The sequence below is a fragment of the Narcine bancroftii genome, chromosome 4 (assembly GCF_036971445.1).
Source record: "Narcine bancroftii isolate sNarBan1 chromosome 4, sNarBan1.hap1, whole genome shotgun sequence".
NCBI classification, from domain to species: Eukaryota; Metazoa; Chordata; class Chondrichthyes; order Torpediniformes; family Narcinidae; genus Narcine; species Narcine bancroftii.
Window position 1 is genome coordinate 61,274,618 of NC_091472.1, and position 22,850 is coordinate 61,297,467.

Below are 22,850 nucleotides of genomic sequence, written 5' to 3' on the forward strand. Positions count from 1 at the left end.
TTACAAATCCCACATTCATCACTATTTGCTTAATGACCAGATATTCTTGGTTAAAATGTATCCCCATGGTCATCCTGGGGTTTAATCAGAGACACACCCCTCACCCACCCTTCCTGAAGCCCTTCATCTTATTTCATCTCCTTTCAATGCTGATGAATGGTCTCTTCTTCTATTCCCACTGCTATGATCTGACCTGCAGAGTACTTCAAGCATTTTCTGGTTTTCTTTTCATTAGATTTCCAACATCAACAGTTTTATTTAGCATTTATTCTTTGAATTTCTAAATTTAACCTTATATTATCCTCTCATGCCACTTTTAGCATTTTATTTGCCCATTTTATGTGGTTTGCGTTATTTTATAATCTAACATTTTGATTGTAAGGCACTTAGGAGTAATTGCAAATTCCCAAGTCTAGCAGCCCTTTCAAAATGCATGTTTCACAAACTTACCTTGATTTTTAAATGAGAAGATTTGAAATTATAACTGGTGGATTATTTTAAATGTGATGTAAAATGCATTATTGGAATTAATGAACACCTGAATGATTGCTGTACCATAAAATTATTTACCTAATATTTTCCAATAAAGTGGAACTTCAGTGAGGGCTCAGTTGCTTTCTTTCTTTTATTAATGGTATTGATAGAGGCATTTCACACCAAGTGTATAATCTGCTTGTTTGGGTGGCAATTAAATTTAGATATTTACACAGGTTCACTGTTGTAAATTTTTTTAAAAAATCAAGTTAAATCTATGATAATAAAACATTTAAAAGCAAACTCAAAGATACAAAAAAATACCAAACCATTGGAAAATTTGATTCAAAAATTTATACCTTTATTTAATTTAGCAGTTATTGTGCTTGACAGTAATGTGCAATGCAATTTTATCATATTTAAGACTATATTCTTCAGCAGCAATTCTCAACCTTTTTTGGCTATGGTGGCTTAGCTGTAAAGCAGTCAAGTTTACTTTGTTTCTTCCATACTTCTCTCCTTCCAACGAGAACCATAAAAGATTTTGAGTCTGTGCCAAACTATTATTCTGCCTAGTCCCACTAATCAGCTGTTACATGTGGATTGTGGAAGAGCACGTGGCCTCCCTGCTTGAAACTATTCAGAAGTCACATCACCTGCCAATCAATGTAGGCCACCCATTAGTGCACACCTGATCGCAGGCTCATTTAAATGATTCTGCATCATTGACAAGAGGCCTAGCTCTGAACAGTATAAAAATCGATGCATGTCACATTTTTTCCTCTCTGCCTCTTGGTCTAATTCCTGAACACCAGTCCACACCAGGTTGCTACTGTGGACGTTCCTGGAGGAGTTTTGGGTAAGGTATGCAGTACAGAGTTGAGCCACAGAACAGCAATAGATCAGGGCTTTCAGAGAGCTACACCCCAGTTGGTGTGGGGAATCAGGAGTGTGTATGAAAGCCACTGTCTGTAAAGTGTGTTCACGTGTCCACCCTTACTTTCTTTAAGACAGCAAGCACTTACTCTTCTTTAATATGAAAAGGTTCCATGACCTCACTGGTTGTTGATCTTACTTCCCTTCACTCCATGCCAGTTTGTTGAATAAATACTGATGTAAAAAAAATTAAGATCTCCTCCATCTCTTTGGGTTCCATACATTCTAACACATTCTGATCACAAAGAGGACTAATTTTGCCCCTTACTATCCTTTTGCTCTTAATAGACATATAGAAACTCTGAGGTTTTACCTTCACATTGCATGCCAAACACCTCATGTCTTCTTTTACCTTTCTTGATTTTTTTAAAATTGAGATTTGCCTTGTATTTTTAATATTCCTCAAATACCTAATTTGCTCCATGTTCCCTATACCTGTTACACACCTCTCTTCTACCGAACCAAATCTCCAATATCCATGAAAACCAAGGTTTCTTATGCTTATTAACTTTATCTTTAAACCTGACAGGAACATACAAACACTGTACTCTCAAAATGTCACCTTTGAAGGTCCTCTGCTTACCTTGCGCATCCTTGCCAGAAAACAACTTATCCCAATCCACACATTCTAGATCCTTTTTCATTTCCTCAAAATTGCCCTTTCTCCAATTTAGAATCTCAACCAGATATCCTTCTCCATAATTAACTTGAATCTAATAGCATTATGATCACTGTACCCAAAATATTCCCCTTTACATTCTTCCCTCACTGGTCCTGTCTCATTCCCAAACAAGAGATCCAATATTGCACTCTCTAGTTGGTACCTCCACATATTGATTTCAAAAACATTTGACAAACTCCAAACCTACCAGCCCTTTTACAGTATGGGAGTTCCAGTTAATATGTGGAAAGTTAAAATCTTCTACTGTCACAACCTTATGTTTCCTGCAGCTGTCTGCTATCTCTCTACAGATTTGTTCCTCCAATTCTCACTGACTATTGGGCAGTCCATAATACAACCCAATTAGGGATGTGCATTCTGCTCCACTCATATAGCCTCAGTAGATGAGCTATCTGGTCTGTCATGTCTGAGCACACCTGTGATAATTTCCCTCATGAGCAATGCCACCCTTCCCCGTTTCATCCCACACCCACCCTTCCACCTCCCCCCCACTCTCCTGTTTTATTACATCTGAAATCATGGATGCCAGGACATTGAGCTGCCAGTCCTGCCCCTCCTGCAGCCAAGTTTCACTCATAGCCACAATATCATAATCCTATGTGCCAATCCATGCTCTAAGCTTGCCGCCTTTTCTGCAATACGTCTTGCACCTGAGATCATTTCCATCACATACAACCCTTTGACTTCCAATGTTACATGGAGTCTTCACATCATCTTTTTCCTCCTCCACTGCACTATTTGCTCTGGCACTCCGGTTCCCATCCACAGATAAATCTAGTTTTAAACCCAACCGGTGTACCACCATCAAACCTTCGCACATGGATATTAGTCCACCTCCAATTCAGATGAAAATTGTCCCATCACAGATTCCCACCTTCCCTGACTCCAGAAACTGGGATCCAGAAACCTGAAGCCCTTCCTCCTGCACCATGTCTTTAGCCACATTATCCTCCTATTTCTGACCTCACTAACACAAGATCACAACCCTAGAGGTCCTGTCCTTCAATTTAATGCCCAACTCCATAAACTTCCTTTGCAGGACCTCATCACCAACATAAAAGGTAAAAGAAAATATATAAATTCAGTCTGTAGGTCCCCCTTAAATGTTCTGTGGTCCCCAGCTCGGGGGTGGGGGGGAGGCGAAGTATATGCCTCTGTTGAGAATGGCTGTTTTCCAGGATCTCTCATGAAAGTGCACCTATCATTAAAATGGAAAAGAGAAAGATCTGAAAATATTTCTTCTATTGCCCACAAATCCAACATTAAAAATGTTGTACTTTCAAAAGCCAGAAATCACTGAGAATGGCTTCGCTTCTGCTAACACGTAAACAATCATGTGTAGAAGGAATAACAGTGAAGAAACGAGAATAGCATTTTTAGAATTTAGTGGGTAAATTGACTAAATCTATATATTGTAACCTTTTTATCAATGCCAGAATGACTAATTATCCTGCTCCAACAATTAATTCATGCAAGATAACAGTCACTTAATCAGCTTCTCACTTTTACCATCACTTAGACTGGATGGAATTGGTGCCCTGCTTTCAACCATAACACCAATTGCAGTGTTCAATCAGATACACAACTAAAAAGTGAAGGTCACTTATAAAATGGTGGAAACCATTTAGGTAAAATTGAATTAAACAATGAAAAACATGGTCTTACAGCATTAATAAGTCTGTTCCAATGCAGGTGACACCCTCTTTATGGGACTAGTTGCATTCCAAGAAAACATTGTACTGTGATTTTCTGTGAGACGACACTGAATCATTGGTACATTCAACAAGAAATGAGAGTTCTTAAAAAGTTCATTTATTTTTTTCCCACCTCAGAAACTGCAAGAGCTAATTTTATTCTGCACCTTAAATTTTGGGTCGTGATTTGTGAATTCTGTGTAGGTGAACTTCCATTACCCATAATGCAGGAATCAACTGTATATTTATTGTGCAAAATTCAAGCGTGCTTAATATATTAATGTGGATTCCAGTGGTCTTAAATGAAAAATAGAATTAGCAAGAGAGAGTTAATATTCAACCAACCTGGTGAAAGGTGAAGATAGTGCCGGAGAGCCTTGGGGGTATAGTTCTATGAAAGTGGCAAGACAGGAACAAAATGTGGTGAAGAAGACATGCCTTAATTGGTCAGGGCACTGAGCACAGGAGCAGAGATGTTACGTTACAACTTTACAGGACACTGGCGAGACCACACTTAGGCTATTTCTTACGACCCAGTTGAAAAGGGTGTGGAGAAGATGTCTGAGAGTGTTACTGGTACTGGCAGGCTTGAAATGTAATGTGAAGCTGAATAAGCTGGAAGTTTTCACCTAGCAGCATCAGGAGCTTGAAGGGGGTCCTTGTAGAAGTTATAAAATCATGAGGGGCATGATAGACTTTTTACCCCGTAGGTAGGGGACTCAAACAAAATGACACAGATTTAAGGTGAGAGGGATAGATTAAAAGAGCACCTGAAGGAACTCTGAAAGCTTTTTCACACAGGATGGTCATATATGGAATTAACTGCCAGACCACAATGGTGGAGGTGAGGACAATTTCAAAGAAATTTATGAAGAGGAAAGGTTTAGAACAAAATCACCCAATTGCAGGCAAATGTGACTTGGTTGGTCAGTATGAACCTGTAGCTGTTTCTAAGCTGTTGAACTCTACATGATTATGGCATTTTCAATAAACTTTCTCACCTTCCTCTTAAAAAACATAATTATTGAATCAAAGTTCCATCTGACAAAAACAGAGGAGTTGGAAGGTTAGGATCTTAACCTTAATGTGTTTAAAGAATCACTCAATTATGTATTGTTTATCCACATATCTCAAGAATCCTTTCAGGTTTTTCTTTAAACATATTCATGCTGATGGTGAAATTATCAATGATATTTTCTGTTTAAATTATTTATCCACCCTTGGTCATTAGTCTTAGAAATTAAACACACCAAATTAAACTCTTAAACAGCAACTTCAAGTATTCTATGGCCATCTCAGGACTAAAATTCTGGGGTTTTTACAAAGGCAAATAACAAATAATTAAATTCAGCCATCATGCTGGCTCAGGAAGACAGCCACCCAAGATGACTTGAGTCATGAATGGTGAACTAAAAGCCACACATGAAAGACAGGACAGACTTCATTAAAGATCATGCAAAAGAATAATTGCTAAAAATTGAAAGCAGGTGTATTTGATAAACAATATATGTGGATGAGGTCCTATTAACTGCACCCATTGCTTCTTGTTAATTACAGCTGCAAGTTCACCATGAAACATTCCTTCAGGAATTGCATAGCTACAGATTACTTCAAAAACAATAGCCACTGAATACTTTATACTTTGAAGAAGGCTCCCCTTTTAGAAGTGAACACACAAAACAATCATTACACTCAAGATAAATTAATTACTTTGAGCACTATTTCTTAACAGGGAAGACCAGGTGAGTTCAGCTCAAGAGAATTATCTGCTGGTGAATCTTCAGCTTATCTCAGAATTCCATGCATGGTTAACTTAGAAACCAGAAATCTTCTGCTCTACTGTTGGGCTTATGGAAAATATACCTATGTACTATTCATCATGTATTCATTAATCTACTACAATGTAACAATTTACAATGTACTTCAACTACACTGGTTATGGAAAATATTAATGTAAATAAGTAACAGCCACAGTATGTAGAAAAGTTGGCTGATTGTCTTTTCTTTCTTTTCTTTGGCTTGCCTTCGCAGACGAAGATTTATGGAGGGTATGTCCATGTCCGCTGCAGGCTCGTTGGTGACTGACAAGTCCGATGCGGGACAGGAAGGCACGGTTGCAGTGGTTGCAAGGGAAAATCGGTTGGTTGGGGTTGGGTGATGGGTTTTTCCTCCTTTGTCTTTTGTTAGTGATGTGGGCTCTGCGGTCTTCTTCAAAGGAGGTTGCTGCCTGCCGAATTGTGAGGCGCCAAGATGCACAGTTTGAGGCGATATCAGCCCACTGGCGGTGGTCAATGTGGCAGGCACCAAGAGATTTCTTTAAGCAGTCCTTGTACCTCTTCTTTGGTGCATCTCTGTCTCGGTGGCCAGTGGAGAGCTCGCTATATAACACGATCTTGGGAAGGCGATGGTACTCCATTCTGGAGACATGACCCACCCAGCGCAGTTGGGTCTTCAGCAGCATGGATTCGATGCTTGCGGATTCTGCCAGCTCGAGTACTTCGATGTTGGTGATGAAGTCATTCCAATGAATGTTGAGGATGGAGCGGAGACAATGCTGGTGGAAGCGTTCTAGGAGCCGTAGGTGATGCCGGTAGAGGACCCATGATTCGGAGCCGAACAGGAGTGTGGGTATGACAACGGCTCTGTATACGCTAATCTTTGTGAGGTTTTTCAGTTGGTTGTTTTTCCAGACTCTTTTGTGTAGTCTTCCAAAGGCGCTATTTGCCTTGGCGAGTCTGTTGTCTATCTTTTTGTCGATCCTTGCATCAGATGAAATGGTGCAGCTGAGATAGGTAAACTGGTTGACCATTTTGAGTTCAGTGTGCCCGATGGAGATCTGGGGGGGCTCATAGTCATGGTGGGGAGCTGGCTGATGGAGGACCTCAGTTTTCTTCAGGCTGACTTCCAAGCCAAACATTTTGGCAGTTTGCGCAAAACAGGACGTCATGCGCCGGAGAGCTGGCTCTGAATGGGCAATTAAAGCGGGATCATCTGCAAAGAGTAGTTCACGGACAAGTTGCTCTTGTGTCTTGGTGTGAGCTTGCAGGCGCCTCAGATTGAAGAGACTGCCATCCATGCGGTACCAGATGTAAACAGCATTTTCATTGTTGAGGTCTTTCATGGCTTGTTTCAGCATCATGCTGAAGAAGATAGTAAAGAGGGTTGGTGCGAGGACGCAGCCTTGCTTCACGCCGTTGTCAATGGAGAAGGGTTCGGAGAGCTCATTTCTGTATCTGACCCGACCTTGTTGGTTTTCGTGCAGTTGGATAACCATGTTGAGGAACTTAGGGGGGCATCAGAGATTGTACTATGTGTAGAATTTGCTGACTCCAAAGCCTGCTAACTTTAAATCACAAATAGGGAAAATATCTTCATCCCCAAGGTCACACAAAACTGCTAACTTTAAAACACAAGTTCAGAGAGAAAACTTTAACATCATACATTCAAATCTAAGAAAATAATAGTGGTTACAGGCACCAGGAAAATAAGCATTCAAACAGGATGAGATCAGGGATTAATAGGAGATTAGATAGGAAAAGCTAGACAGGACAAGGTAGGGGAACCTCAGTGGCGAGTGATCTATTCTGAAACAGGCCAGTTACAAGATAAGTGTAGCGCAAGGAGAAGTGATAAGAGCACCATGATCAAGAAATTAACCCAGGATGAGCTAATTTGTGAAAAACATCAATCAAAGTCGAACATTGATAAGTAACTGAAAATCTGTATTAAAAAAGGGCAGTGTCTCATAGCAACAGGCATTTTAGAGTCCAGGCTTTGATTTGTCTCAGCTTTTGTTTGCAAATAAAGGCTTAAACTTTTCTGAAGGATCCTCCGCATTTCCTGACTCCTTTTTGGTCATCAAAAAACCACAACAGACTCACCACCAATTCCATCACCAAAGCACAGAATTACTTAGCCTACGACCCACGTTGCTTTACAGTAGAATGGAAATAGGCCAGGGATTGGACAATATGGGACATAATTAAACTGAATGAGTTCAACAGAAAGCCAAGTGAAGATGACTGACATGCTTCACTTCATCCTAATGTTTACAATCAATTTCTTGGCATCTCAAAATGCATTCGGTGGATGTTTTTTTTATTACCAACTCCTTTTTCTAATTAATATGTTTTAATCGTCTTATAAATATCACTAATAATCAATACACTGCCTCAGACATGTTGTAAGGCCTAGTCTCCACTCACAGCCTCCTCTGTTAAGCTATGGAGGTGCAGCTCAGCTGACCACCCCCCCCCCCAACCACCCCTCCCCATGACAGTAACAATGCCTCCTCTGAGTTGGGCAGCAGGCTAAATCAAGAAAAATCTAGGCCTACACATTCCAGAAATAATGATTAAGAGCATGTTGGAAAGTAATGGTAAGATTACCTATACCAAATAAAATTGGAGAGCAACCTGATGGAAACATGAAAATAATATGCAACATGGGAATGAGTTCCTGTTGTTTTCCTCCTATAGCATTTTACTGAGAGATTTGGCTTTAAAATTAAATTCAATACCACTAACTGATTCTTATATAATGTGTACCCATAAAATATCTAATAAAATATTAGTATTTGTCTAATCAATTTAAATGCATTTACAAACAGGATTATTTTTAAATTACTGCATAAAATTCATTGGCCTTGAAAACTACACATGGGAACTCTGTCTTCTGCCTTTTCTCTGTCTCCTTTATCCTTTTCTCTCAATAAATATATTTTTCTTCTCTCCTCTATTTGCATTCTGCATGTGATTTAACTTGTGTTGCAAAAGAAAACACATTAATAGAATAAATTGTGGAAGCAAGGAATAATATGCTCTCATGACTATGTAGCACATTTATTACTACTGACTGCAGAGGAATTGGTAGTCATTTGGATTCTTCAGTCTGATTGACTATAAGTATACACAGGTCCTGGTCATTCTGGTGCCATTTTTCTGCAGATTTCCAATTACAGTAAGTTCCAGTGCAAAAACAGTGGACAACTTTAATTATATTAAAATTCTCTAGCAGTTCATTCACTGCTGATCACATAATTCTGGCTAGCAACCTAATTAATGAATAATTTGAGAAATTATACTTGGTCAGGGTTATTTGGTAGGAGGATGAATGATTTCAAACCTGCCCATCCAAAACCTATTCTCTCCTCATTCCTGGATCTGCTGCTAAAGAGACTGATGGTTATAATCTCTCAAGTTAATTGAGAAGATGAAGGGAATTCCCCTTGATTTTCTTTCACTTCCCAAGTCTGCAATCCTCCGACCCATCTGTGGAGATGAAGAGTGCCGTAATGAAATGTTGGGTGCAGGGATGCTTGTAGTTGGGGGTGAAAAGATGAGGTGCTGAAAAGATAAAAGGGACAATAAAGAAAAAAATACAACTAGACATACAAGCTTCATTATATTCATGTGGGAGAACTGTTCATATCTTGCACTCAGGCACCTAAAAATTTTGATTGTACAAGTATTAAATCTGAGTAAAAGTTGGTGAGAAAATGTGAAAACTGAAAACAAAATCGTCTTCCAAACACAAAAACATACATTGTTCAGAAAATCACAGAAGAAATAAACATTTGAATGAAAAGATACAAGTTACATACTCATATTCTGTGATATCAATTAACAAAGACATATGGATTACCAATAAGATTTCCACCTAGTTTACAGACATCATGTGATTCTAGTGCCTCAAATCTACAAAGAGAAAGTCTGGTACTCAAGGGAGCCTGTATCAATTTCCCTGATCAAGATGATAGATACAATGCAATCCAATGTGCCTTGTACACAGCCACATATTTCTGGCATATTTGCACCTTTATTACTCTACACCTTTTGAATGGTGGAGGGGGGGGGGAGGGGTGGAGATCATTCCAGTCCTGACTTTTTTCCAGCAGCAGAGGTAGTAACAGCTTTGGATCACCATCTGTGTAAAAGGGGAGATCCGGCATTCCGGAACCATGATGGGAAAGGATATTTTTTTAAAGTGTATTTACAGGTAAGCATTTATAACTTGGACAAAACATGTAAGTAGCTCTTCTATTAATTGTGTGTTAATAAAAGTAACATTTGATAGCAAACCCTTGTATACAGACTCATCTTTCTCGAACATGACACTTTCTCAACACAACAATAACCAGTGCAGGGACCAAGAGCAGGACGCCAGGAGTGCTCGCCACCAGCCCCCACACTGATCTCATTGCCCTGCTCCCCCCCAACAGCCCTAATTTCAACCTCACATATACAAGTCGGGTAATATTTTTGAGCCATTTTGTGGGAATAAAGTGGGTCTAACATGACATCAAGTACAGTATGTTATACGTGACACTAGATACTGATGCTGTTGTGTTACATGTCAAGCCTCTTTTGCTCTAGGAATGTCAGCTTGCTGTGCAAAATAACTCACTGACCCTGCATTATTCTGGCTTTGTTTGGTTCAATCTAAACAACCAAAGCCAGCTAAATGCTGGGTCTTCTTTTTGGCAATATTGCAGGATTTCTATGTAAAATCCATACAAGAAACTGTGGACATTCTGCCCACCCCTACCCATAAACCCCAAGGAAGCAGAGAACTACCATCAAAAAAATGGGACTTCTGTTACCAGGGGTTCCAAGAGTACACCTTGCAAGTGGCATGTTCATGATAATAAATTCTGGTTCCTTGAAGGGATTCATATGGATTTCTATCACAAAGTTGAGACTTATGAAGCAATCCAGCTTATCAAATATTAATGTAGATCATGTGCTTCCATGATGATTAATGATCTGTTCATCAACAAGAGCAGATTGAGCTCATTTTCTTTAAAGTGCAGAATACCTACTAATCTCTAATGTTATATCAACTTGCTTTTAAAGGATTATATCAATGACACATCATCAGTCAAGGAGAAATTCTGCAACAGATGGTGTGTACATAGTATAGTAACAGATTAAGCAAGTTATGAATTTCACAGGAACATTGTATGCAATGAAGTACTAGAACTTACCCCTGTGAATGCATAAAAAACAACTGTGAAGTTCTTTGCAATGCATCAACAGAAGCTTTATTAAACCCCAAAATTAAAAACAAAAGCTTGAATGAGCTATTGATAATAAAACACCTACAAACCATTAACTTTCCCTGTTAACTTTGTTGCATTTAATTCTTGCTCTTAAAGTGTGGTTTATATTCTGAAACCACACATTAACACAAGATTTGGATACATATTTAATGTGTGATTGAACATACGTTATTAATCACTAAACTTCGGTTTAAAATCTCCTGACATCTATACTGATATAATGACAAAGGTATCAGTGAGAAAGCAGAGAGATGTGATTCATAAGTATAGTTTGATTGACGAGAAACAAACTGGAGTTATTTTGCAAGACTATCTCCATCAGAAGATTCACCCACATTTATGCAAGTTGACCTCAAAAAATAACCATCAGAAATCACAGTATTGCAATCAAACAACGAGCTTACAGCTTTTGTCTGTCATTACACAGAAATGTCACTCTAGAAACCTCCCCTCAGTCCAGCATGTCAACTCCATTAAAAAATTCTTTAAAACATTGAAAAGTGACAGCAAGCAACAAATAGCTCATGAGACCAACAGTTTTCATGGACAAAATAATGATGAGTAAAAACGGAAGAAATTGAGAAACTCTCACATTTTGTCTCATATTTTTTCATAAGCCATTATTTTAATTCCCTGTTATTATTGATTCTCCTATTCATTTTATGAATATAATTCAAATAAAGTTTTCAAACATTCTCACATTATTTTAATGAGATATTTTTAAAAATTGTATGAAAAGGAGTGACACATTTACATAACTTCATCCAAAACGTAAATTTACCCATCCATCAGCAAAAACTACATGATGAAAAACTAATCATTGGATAAAGACAACAGAAAAAATTGATGCTGTGTCAGTATGTACAGAAACAGGACTAAACTGCTACTCAGCCAAGTGAAATACAGTGGAACCCAGGTTGCATTTGATCAGGTACATGAGCCTTTCAATTCACACACAGAATACATGGTTACATGTTTTGCCCTGACATGATAAAGAAAATGATAATATGGAAGAGTGCAAGAGAACAGTTCCTCTTACCAAGATGTCAACTGGAACATACTAACATTAGCAGATATTTGTTCTCATAATCTCTAAAGAAATAAGAGAGTATCAATAGTCCATTGGCATAAAATTGTCACCAAAGCATTTTAAACCATTATGCACAAGTCAAACAAGATTGTTTTCTAATAGCCTCAAGAACAAAAGAAGATAATCATATGTAAAAAATGTTCATGCAGCAAATAAAACAAAAGGTAAAGCTCAAAAAATATATACATTTATGCATAAAATGAAAGCTTATTTTGAGAGGGGTAATAGGTCAAAAGGTTGGAGGAAGGAGTATTTAAATAGGATATGAAGGGAACATTTTTCTTTACAGAATGAGTGTTTGGATTTAGAACATGCTGACAGAGTGGAAATGGAATTGAATGTACATTTAAGTGACATTTAGATAAACAGTTGAATAGACAAAGATATATTGGACATTATGGATGATTGGGATCAGTGTTGGTTGACGTGGACATGCTCTGTGTAGTACACTTGTGGCTTTTGTTTGTATGATGTCAATCCTCGAATTGACAGCAACTGTTGAAGACTACCTTTGTTTAAAAGGGAAGGAAAATATGAAATGGTTGAGATTATCCATAATTATGCATAAATATCATTAGATTAGTAAAATGATATATAGAATCTCTGTGATGTACAATTCTACAACTCCTAAAGCATTTTTGATCAATTCTTGACATTGAAAATAGGAGATGGGGGAGGAGTCACGTGATGGAGTAGTGGCTGGTCAGGGAATTCCAGCCCTCTCCCGAAAAGTTAAAAAAAAACGCACAAAGCACAAAGGTACAAGATTAAAATTTATAATAAAGTAAAAATAAAGGTGAGAAGAAAATGGCAGCGAAGAGAGAAAAGTCGAAAACAACGGGAAGAAAAGAGGAAGAAAGAATGTCGGAAGAAGAAGGTGAAGGCCTTACCTGTCCGAAGAGGCCCGCCGCGGAGAGAGAAGCCCACTCCCTCAGGTCAGTGGAAGTCCCGGGCTCAGGACTACAAAAATGGCTCGCAGAGCCGAGTAAAAGTGCGCAACCGCGCATGAAAAAAAACACACTGACGGGAGGGGGAACAGCTGCGGAGTCGATCTCCACAGCTGAGAGAGACACCTGCAGCACAGCAGCATGTGCAGAACACAGACAATAACGACAACAAGAAAGAAGAGGGTAAAAAGAAAACAAGGAAACAACAGATGGTCAACCCAGAGGAAGAAGAAGAAGAACAGAAAGAAATGGAAGAAGAAGAGAAAGGCAAGACAATGGATGTATCTTTTTTTAAAGAATATATGGAATCAGTGAAAGAATAGCAATTACAAGATTTGAATGAGATAAAAAGAAGAATTAAGAATGCAGAAGAAAAAATGAATAAAATAGAAATGGCCATATCAGAGTTAGGAAAAAGAGTGGAAAATATGGAAGAACGAGAAATAATTGTAGAAATGGAAGTAGAGGAATTAAAAGAGAAATTAGAAGAATCTAATAAAAAAGTTAAAGAGGCACATGAGCTGTTAGCTCAGAAGATAGATATAATAGAAAACTATAATAGAAGAAATAATATAAAGATAGTGGGCCTTAAGGAAGATGAAGAAGGCAAGAATATGAGAGAATTTATAAAAGATTGGATCCCCAGGGTCCTAGGAAGACCAGAATTACAGGAAGAAATAGAAATAGAGAGGGCACATAGAACTTTAGCCCCGAAACCACAACTGCAGCAAAAACCAAGATCCATTTTAGTAAAATTCTTAAGATATACAACAAGAAAAAATATATTGGAGAAAGCAATAAAGAAAGTAAGAGAAGACAAAAAGCCACTGGAATATAAAGGTCAAAAATTTTTTTTCTATCCAGACATAAGTTTTGAACTCCTGAAGAAGAGGAAGGTGTTCAATACAGCAAAAACGATCTTATGGAAAAAAAGGATATAAATTTATGTTAAAGTACCCAGCGGTATTTAAAATAGTTATTCCAGGGCAACAAAACAGACTATTCTCGGATCCAGAGGAAGCACGAAAATTTGCAGAACAACAACAAAACAAGCAGAGAGATGAAGACATGTAATGAGAGTAAAAATGACCACGAACTATATGTATGTGTGTAAAGGGGTATATTTGTGTATATATATATATATATATATATATAGTGTGTATACATGAATGTATCCATATTTAGAGGAAAATATATAGAGTATAGACAAGAATTAATAAGGGAGGGAAAGGGAATAGAGTGAATAAGGAGGGAATTAAAAGAGTGACCTTTTTTACATATGAAAATTGAAATCTTTTCTGGGGGGGGCTGGGTGGGGAGGAGTTACGGTCACTACAAAATCAGTTGACATTTGCGAGTGAATTCGCAAATCCAAATGGAGAGGGGAGATGTGGTTGCCCGACAAGCGATAAAGGGCAACTCAGGAGGGGGAGGGGAGAATGGGGTTAAAGAAGTTTTAAATAGGAGAATAAGGAAAATGTTTGATGTTTTAGAAATGTTGTCTTATAAAGTGTTCAAAACAAGAAAGCAGAAATGGATAAGAAGGAAAGGTGATGATGGAGAAACGGAAAGGGAAGATAAACAAAGTATGAAATGGGTACGCTGAACTATATGACTTGAAATATTAACGGAATACATAACCAAATTAAAAGGAAGAAACTGCTAAATTTACTGAAAAAAGAAAAAAACTGATATAGCACTTGTGCAAGAAACACATTTAACTGAATTGGAGCACAAGAAATTAAAGAGAGATTGGGTAGGACATGTAACAGCAGCGTCGTAACATTCAAAAGCAAGAGGAGTAGCTATATTAATTAGTAAAAATGTGCCAATTAAAATAGAAGAGGAAATAATAGATCCAGCAGGGAGATATGTAATGATAAAATGTCAGATATATTCGGAGTTTTGGAATCTACTCAATGTATATTCACCTAACGAAGAACATCAAAAGTTTATGCAAGATATTTTTTTTGAAGATAGCAGATACGCAAGGGAACATATTAATAGGAGGGGATTTCAACCTGAATTTGGATTCAAATATGGACAAAACTGGGAAAAAAATTAACAGAAAGAACAAAGTAACCAAATTTATAATTAAATCGATGGAAGAAATGCAAATTTTGGATATATGGAGGAAACAACACCCAAATGAAAAGGAATATTCATATTACTCGGGTAGACATAAAACATACTCAAGAATAGACCTATTTTTGTTATCAGCTCGTATGCAAGATAGAGTAAGAAAAACAGAATATAAAGCTAGAATATTATCGGACCATTCACCCTTGATATTGACAATAGAGTTAGAGGACATCCCTCCAAGAATGTATAGATGGAGATTAAACTCCATGCTACTTAAAAGGCAGGATTTTAGAGAATTAATTGAAAGACAAATTAAAATGTATTTTGAAATAAATACGGAATCAGTGAAAGATAAGTTTATACTATGGGATGCAATGAAAGCATTCATTAGAGGGCAAATAACAAGTTATGTAACCAAGATGAAGAAGGACTATAATCAGGAAACAGAGCAGTTTGAAAGGGAAATAGTAAATATAGAAAAAGAATTAGCAATGAAGGAAGATACAACTAAAAGAAGAGAATTGGCAGATAAAAAAATAAAATATGAAACACTACAAACATATAAGGTGGATAAGAACATAATGAAGACAAAACAGAAATATTATGAACTAGGGGAAAAAACACACAAAATTCTAGCATGGCAGCTTAAGACAGAACAAGCTAAGAAAATGGTATTGGCATCAAGGAAAAAAGACAATCACATCACATATAATCCAACGGAGATCAAGGAAAACTTTAGAGAATTCTATGAACAATTATACCAAACTGAAAACGAAGGGAAAGAAGGGAAACTAGATGAATTTTTAACTAAAATTGAACTACCAAAATTACAAATAGAGGAAAAAAATAAATTAACAGAACCATTTGAAATAGTAGAAATACAAGAGATAATAAAAAAATTACCAAATAATAAAACACCAGGAGAGGATGGATTCCCAATAGAATTCTATAAAACATTTAAAGATTTATTAATTCCTCCCCTCCTGGAAGTAATCAAACAGACTGATAAAACACAAAGCTTACCAGATTCATGTAAAACAGCAATAATTACAGTAATACTAATGCAAGGGAAAGATCCACTCGCACCAGCGTCATATAGACCAATATCATTACTTAACACAGATTATAAGATAACAGCTAAACTATTAACAAACAGATTAGCAGAGTATGTACCTAAAATGGTAAATCTTGACCAAACTGGATTTATTAAAAAAAAAGATGCACAACAGACAATATTTGTAAATTTATTAACTTAATTCATGCAGTAGAACAGAGTAAAGCGCCAACAGTAGCAGTTGCTTTAGACGCAGAGAAGGCCTTTGACAGAGTAGAATGGAATTATTTATTCAAAGTATTGCTAAAATTCAGTTTACCAGAGAAGTATATTAATTGGATTAAAGCATTATATAAGGGGCCATTGGCGAAAGTGACAGTAAATGGTTATATATCAAAGCAATTTAACTTAAGCAGGTCAACACGGCAGGGATGCCCACTATCACCCTTATTGTTCGTGTTAGCTATAGAACCACTAACAGAATTGATAAGAACAAAAAATAATATAAAAGGGATAAAAATAAAAGACAAGGAATATAAAATCAGTTTATTTGCGGATGATGTTATAGTATACTTAACAGAACCAGAACTATCAATAAAAGAATTATATAACATATTGAAGGAATATGGAGAAGTGTCGGGTTACAAGATTAAGGTAAATAAAAGTGAAGCAATGCCAATGAATAATGCGGATTTCTCAAAATTTAAGAAGGAATCACCATTCAGATGAAAAATGCAAGCAATAAGATACTGTCACATTTGTGGCCCGAAATGTGAAGTTAATAAAACATTGAACACAAGTTTTATCAGGTAAACTTCTCAGTGTCTTTATTTTCCAGTTTCCTTTGTTCTCCTCCTTGTGCTCTTATCTCTCTCTCAAACCATGTGACTTCCAGTACATCTCATACATATACATTATCATGACATCCCTCCTTTAATCAGAAATAAACTTTACCTTCACTTACCAATATCCCTCGGAAACCTACAAAATTCGTAACTAATGGTAATACTATAAATCAACTACATAAAATTTACTTCCTACAGCACTCAGACATGCACTTTATGATATAAGATTAAAATACTGTCCCAAAGTTCTTATTAAAACTATGGCACAAAGTCTTCGTATTGTTTGGGCGCTTTCCGGTTTCATTTCGGCCTGCCTGCGATATTGTCGTCGCTTCTCGGTTGTTCACTCTCAGCGTCGGAAATGCTGCTCGTCATGGCTTCGGGTGTTTCTGGCGCTCTAGTCACTTCATCAGGAGTGCTGGTAACTGCCTCTGGAACATCATCAGGTCTCTTAGTTTCAGCATCTCGTATTGGCCTTTCAACCTCTTCGCTCGATGTATCTCTGGACTGGTACCTTTTTACACCTGATACATTTCTCTTATACAGGACTCCAGTCGGAGACTTGACTGTCACCATACTGCCACTTCTGGATACGACAGTATAGGGTTGATGGTAATAAGGTGTGTCTAGCTTACCACCAGTTTCATGCCTCACTAGAACATTATCTCCTGGCATGATGTCTGAGTACTTGGCTCCACGTTTTGAACCTGTGTACAGCTTTGCTGCACCTTTCTTTTCAGCATCGTGGTCCCTCATCTCCTGGTCATCTCGGATTTCCTTTATTTCTGGCATTTTTGTGCGGATTTTTCTCCCAAAAAATGCTTCTGCAGGACTTTTTCCAGTGGTTGCATGAGGCGTTGCTCGATAGACAGCCACATAAGATAGCAATGCTTCTCGCCAATTTTGTCCTTCAGCGTGTGCAATCCACAATCGTTTTTCAATGGACTGATTTTGTCTCTCTACTTCTCCGTTGGCTTGCGGCCATTTCAGAGTTACTTTATGATGGTGGATACCTGTAGTCCTCATGTATTCCGCAAATGTCTCTGAAATGAATTGTGGACCATTGTCAGAGTATAATGTAACAGGTAATCCATATCTTGCGAATATCTCTGCTAACGCTTGTATTGTTTTTTCAGTGGTTGTGGACTTCAACACCACGTACTCATAGTATCTGCTGTAGTAATCTATCACTACCATAATTGATTCACCCGTCGGTAAAGGTCCAAGAAAATCAACAGCTACGTCGATCCATGGTCCAGTCGGGAGTTGCGTACTCCGGATCGGTTCTGGCGGATTACTCCTACTTGTGATTTGACATCCGTGACAAGTTTTAACAAATTTCTCTGCGTCTTTATCACAACCTGGCCACCATACCTTGGTGCTGAGGTTTTGCTTGGTACCAACAATACCTAGGTGTCCTTCATGCGCTAAGGATACGATCTTTGGTCTCAACCTTTGCGGTATCACCAATCTACAACCTCTTAATACACACTGTCCGATGAAACAAAGTTCATCTCTAATGGGAATGTAAGCCTTGTGAGTACACTTGTCCCATTGTCCACTCTGTATGCATTGTCTTACTTCCATGAGTTCTGGATCACGTTCGGATTCTCTCTCGACTTCCTTCGTAGTCACAGCTTTCAGTGTCGACTGAAAAGCTACGAAGCGTACAAAGCTCTCTGTTTCTGTTCCCAATTCTGACTTGGATTGTGGACCACCATCCTTCACCAATCTGGACATCGGATCTGCAATGTTTGTTTTCCCTGCAATGTGGATTACTTTATATTTGTAGGGTTGTAGTCTGAGTACCCATCTCTCTATTCTGGCACATGGTTTGGATCTAGGTGCATAGATCACCTCTAATGGCTTATGATCTGTGATGAGTTCAAATTCAATGCCGTATAAATATGCATGGAACCTCTCACAGGCCCATACAAGTCCGAGTGCTTCTTTCTCTGTCTGAGAGTATCTTCTTTCCACATCTGATAACGATCTGCTGGCATAGGCAATGATTCTTGGTCCTCCATCATGCATCTGGACCAACACGGCTCCTAAACCAACCGGGCTGGCATCCGCTATGAATTTGGTTGATGCCGCCGGATCGTAATATCCAAGAGTTTTTGCATCTGTCAGGCTTTGCATCAGCGCTGTGAACGCTTTCTTCTGCTCAGATCCAAAATGAAATGGTACACCTTTCCTGGTTAGTTTCCTTAGTGGTTCTGCCACTGTAGCGAAATTAGGAATGAACTTTGCACAAAAATTAACCAATCCCAGGAAACTCCTCACCTCTGTTGCGTTCTGAGGTGCACGTGCCTCTGCAATAGCTTTCACCTTGGCCTCTGCAGGGTTTAGTCCTTCCCGTATAAGTCTGTGTCCCATGAAGTCCATTTCTGACACACCGAACTGGCACTTGTTTCCATTCACGGTAAGGCCTGCCTCCTGTAGTCTAGATAGTACACGCCTCAACCGTTTGTCATGCTCTTCCTTCGTTGGTGCATGGACTATGATGTCATCAGAAATGTTGGCAACTCCAGGAATGCCTTGAATCACTCGATGGATTTCATACTGGTAGATCTCCGAAGCTGCATTAATTCCAAATGATAGTCTCTTGTAACGATACAATCCACAGTGAGTCACAAATGTTGTCACATCTCGGGAACCTGGATCCAGCTCTAATTGATGATAGCCCCATTTCAGATCAATTTTTGAGAATACCTTGCTGGTAGTTAGTTCTTGAAGTATTTCCTCCATTGTTGGTATAGGGTATCGTTCTCTAATTATAGCTTCATTGGCCATTCTCATGTCATCATATAGTCTTATGTCACCCTTTGGTTTGGGCACAATCACTACGGGACTGACCCATTGTGTCGAATGTTCCACCGGTTCAATAATGTCTTGTTCGATCAATTCTTTAATTTTGGCTTCGACTTTCCCACAAAGTCCAAACGGAGTTCGGCGCATTGGTTGTGCCTTGGGTTTGACCGTTTCATCCACCGCTAGTTTCAGTTGTCGACCTTTCAGCTTTCCTACTCCTTGGAAGACTGCGGGGAATTCTTGCTTCATATCCTCGTATGACTGAATTGAATTGACACAAGCTCCAATATGAAGTATTGCCAGGTCTTGCGCTGTGCTTCTACTCAGCAATGGTTCTCTCCTCTCTTCTATGACCATAAACTCTGCTTCGGTGTACTTATCTCCAGCTTCAACAGTTGCAGTAAAACATCCAATGGTCTGCAATGGCTTGGTTGCTGTGTATGGATACAGTTCCTTGGAACACTTCTTTGAGGTACAGATGATCTTTTTCCTTTTCAACTTCTCCCATAAATGTCGATCAATTACATTACTGTCACTGCCTGAGTCTACAATGACCTGCACTGTCACTCCACCAATGATCACTGGGACCTTCTCATGATGTACATCATTCAACGTAAATTGGTAACAACTCTGTCCCTCCTGGGTATCATCATTGTCACCGTCTATCTGGCAAATGGTATCTTTCTTTCCAGGATACTTTCCTTTCCCCCAGGCTTTGCCTTTGGAAGTTGTACTCTTCCTCTTCTGGTCTGCATTGGACTTGCTTTTGCACTTCTTTGCAAAGTGGTCCTTACCTCCACACTTTCTGCAAACTTTGCCTTTGGCCGGGCAATATGGGTCTTTTCCAAAGTGACCTCGGTTTCCACATCGATAACACTCCACGTCCTGTGTCGACGTACATCTTGGCTGGTTATGCGATAGCCTCTTAACTTGCTGGCTTGAGTTGACCTTCAGGGTCATGGTATGAAATTGCCCCTCAACAGCCTCTAATGCAGCAGCAATGGCTAAAGCATTGGTGAGTTCCAACTCACTTCCTCTTTCCAGTAGACGTCTTCTGAGTTAATCTGATCTACAGTGCTGTACGACTTGATCCAGTAATTGGTTGTCCAAATCAGCTGGCATGTAATTGCATCCAAAAGCTAGCTAGCATAGTCTCGTCACATACTGAGCAATTGTCTGGCCATCTTCTTGTCTCGTTCTCCAAAACAAATGGCGTTGAAATATAGCATTCGGTGTCATTACATAGTGTGCATTTAATGCATCTACCGCTTTCCGGTACTCATCCTTTCTTCCAGTATTCAAAAGTGTCTTAAATGTTTCCCGAACTGCGGGTCCCGCAGTGAAAAGAAGTAACGCCCTTCTCTGCGCTTTTTGTTCAACCGTACCGGTTTCTAGAAATAGGCCACGACTGTCGGCGTAGGATTCAAATTCTTCCAGCCATGCCTTCCACTTCACACTTACAGTGCTTGCATGTGTTAGAAAGTCACCGTCTGCACCAGCCATGAGGACATATTCCAGCCCCAAAAGTAATGAGTCAAAGAGAAAATTCTTATCACCTTGAAGTTCTCTGTAATCCTCTGTAATCTTCTTTAGTCTTTAATTTTTCTTCAAGCTTCTTTCATCCTCGTCGCCAATGTCACATTTGTGGCCCGAAATGTGAAGTTAATGAAACATTAAACACAAGTTTTATCAGGTAAACTACTGAGTGTCTTTATTCTCCTGTTTCCTTTGTTCTCCTGCTTGTGCTCTTATCTCTCTCTCATACCACGTGACTTCCGGTACATCTCATACATATTCATTATCATGACAGATACCTAGGTATACCAATATATAAAAATCTCGGCCATCTATATAAACTCAATTATTATCCACTAATGAAAAAATTACAGGACAATTTAGAGCATTGGAAAGATTTACCATTAACACTAATAGGAAGGATAAACTGTATTAAAATGAACATTTTCCCAAGGATATTATACCTATTTCAGGCATTGCCAATACACTTGACAGAGAAATTCTTCAAGGAGTTAAAGAAAATAATAAGGAAATTTTTATGGAAAGGGGGGAAACCGAGGATAGCACTAGATAAATTAACAGAATGGTATAAACAAGGAGGCTAACAACTGCCAAACTTTAAAAATTATTATAGAGCCACACAATTAAGATACCTATCAGATTTTTATCAAACAAGGGAAAAGCCAGATTGGACTAGATTAGAATGAGATAAAATAGGGGAAAAGATACCTGAACACATTATATAAATGGGATGAAAAATTGGTGCAACGTAGGAGTTCTCCAGTATTACATCATCTACTCAATATTTGGAAAAAGATTCAAGTCGAAAGGAATAAAACAAATTACCAATTACCAAAACTAATATTGACGCAAAATAAGTTACTCCCTTTTACAATAGATAACCTTTCCTTTAGAAAATGTGAGAAAAAAGGGATCAAAAGAATAGAAAATTGTTTTTCAGGAAATAGATTATTATCCTTTGAACAAATGAAAGATAAATACAATATAACTCAAGATACAGTGCTGGCATATTACCAATTGAGATCCTACTTGAAGGACAAATTAGGAAGCAGTCTGAGGTTACCAGAGGGAAGTAACTTTGAATATGTGATTACAGATACAATGATAATCAAAAGATTTATAACAAATATGTATATTAAACTGCAAGAAAAGGAGAATGAGGAAACAAATGGTAAAACTAAACAAAAATGGGAACAAGTTTAAATATAAATATAAAAAAGGAAACATGGGAGAAGTTATGTTCTGGAACGATGAGAAATACAATAAATACGAGGTTACGTATGATACAATATAACTGGATACATAGGCTGTACATTACACCTCAAAAGTTAAATAAATGGGACCCAACAGTATCTGACAGATGTTTTCGATGTAAAAAAGAAATGGGAACAACAATTCATGCAATCTGGACATGTGAGAAAGTAGAAAAATTTTGCGAAGATCTAAAACAAATATTAAATAAAATTACAGAAAACAATATACCAAAAAATCCAGAGATCTTCCTCCTAAGTAACATAAAAAACAAAGAATTTGGAATTGATTTGGATGGTGCACAAAAAAGATTTGTTAAGATAGCTCTAGCTGTAGCAAAAAAATGTATTATGTCAACCTGGAAATTGGAAGATAATTTGAAAAT

The 22,850-nt window shown here is 38.1% G+C and overlaps 1 protein-coding gene across 17 annotated transcripts in view; it reads right to left on the reverse strand.

Annotated features, from left to right (window-relative positions):
* nrxn1a (neurexin 1a) overlaps nucleotides 1–22,850 on the reverse strand; it is a 1,705,359-nt gene that overhangs the window by 1,518,742 nt on the left and 163,767 nt on the right. The gene's annotated exons all lie outside the window — the stretch shown is intronic.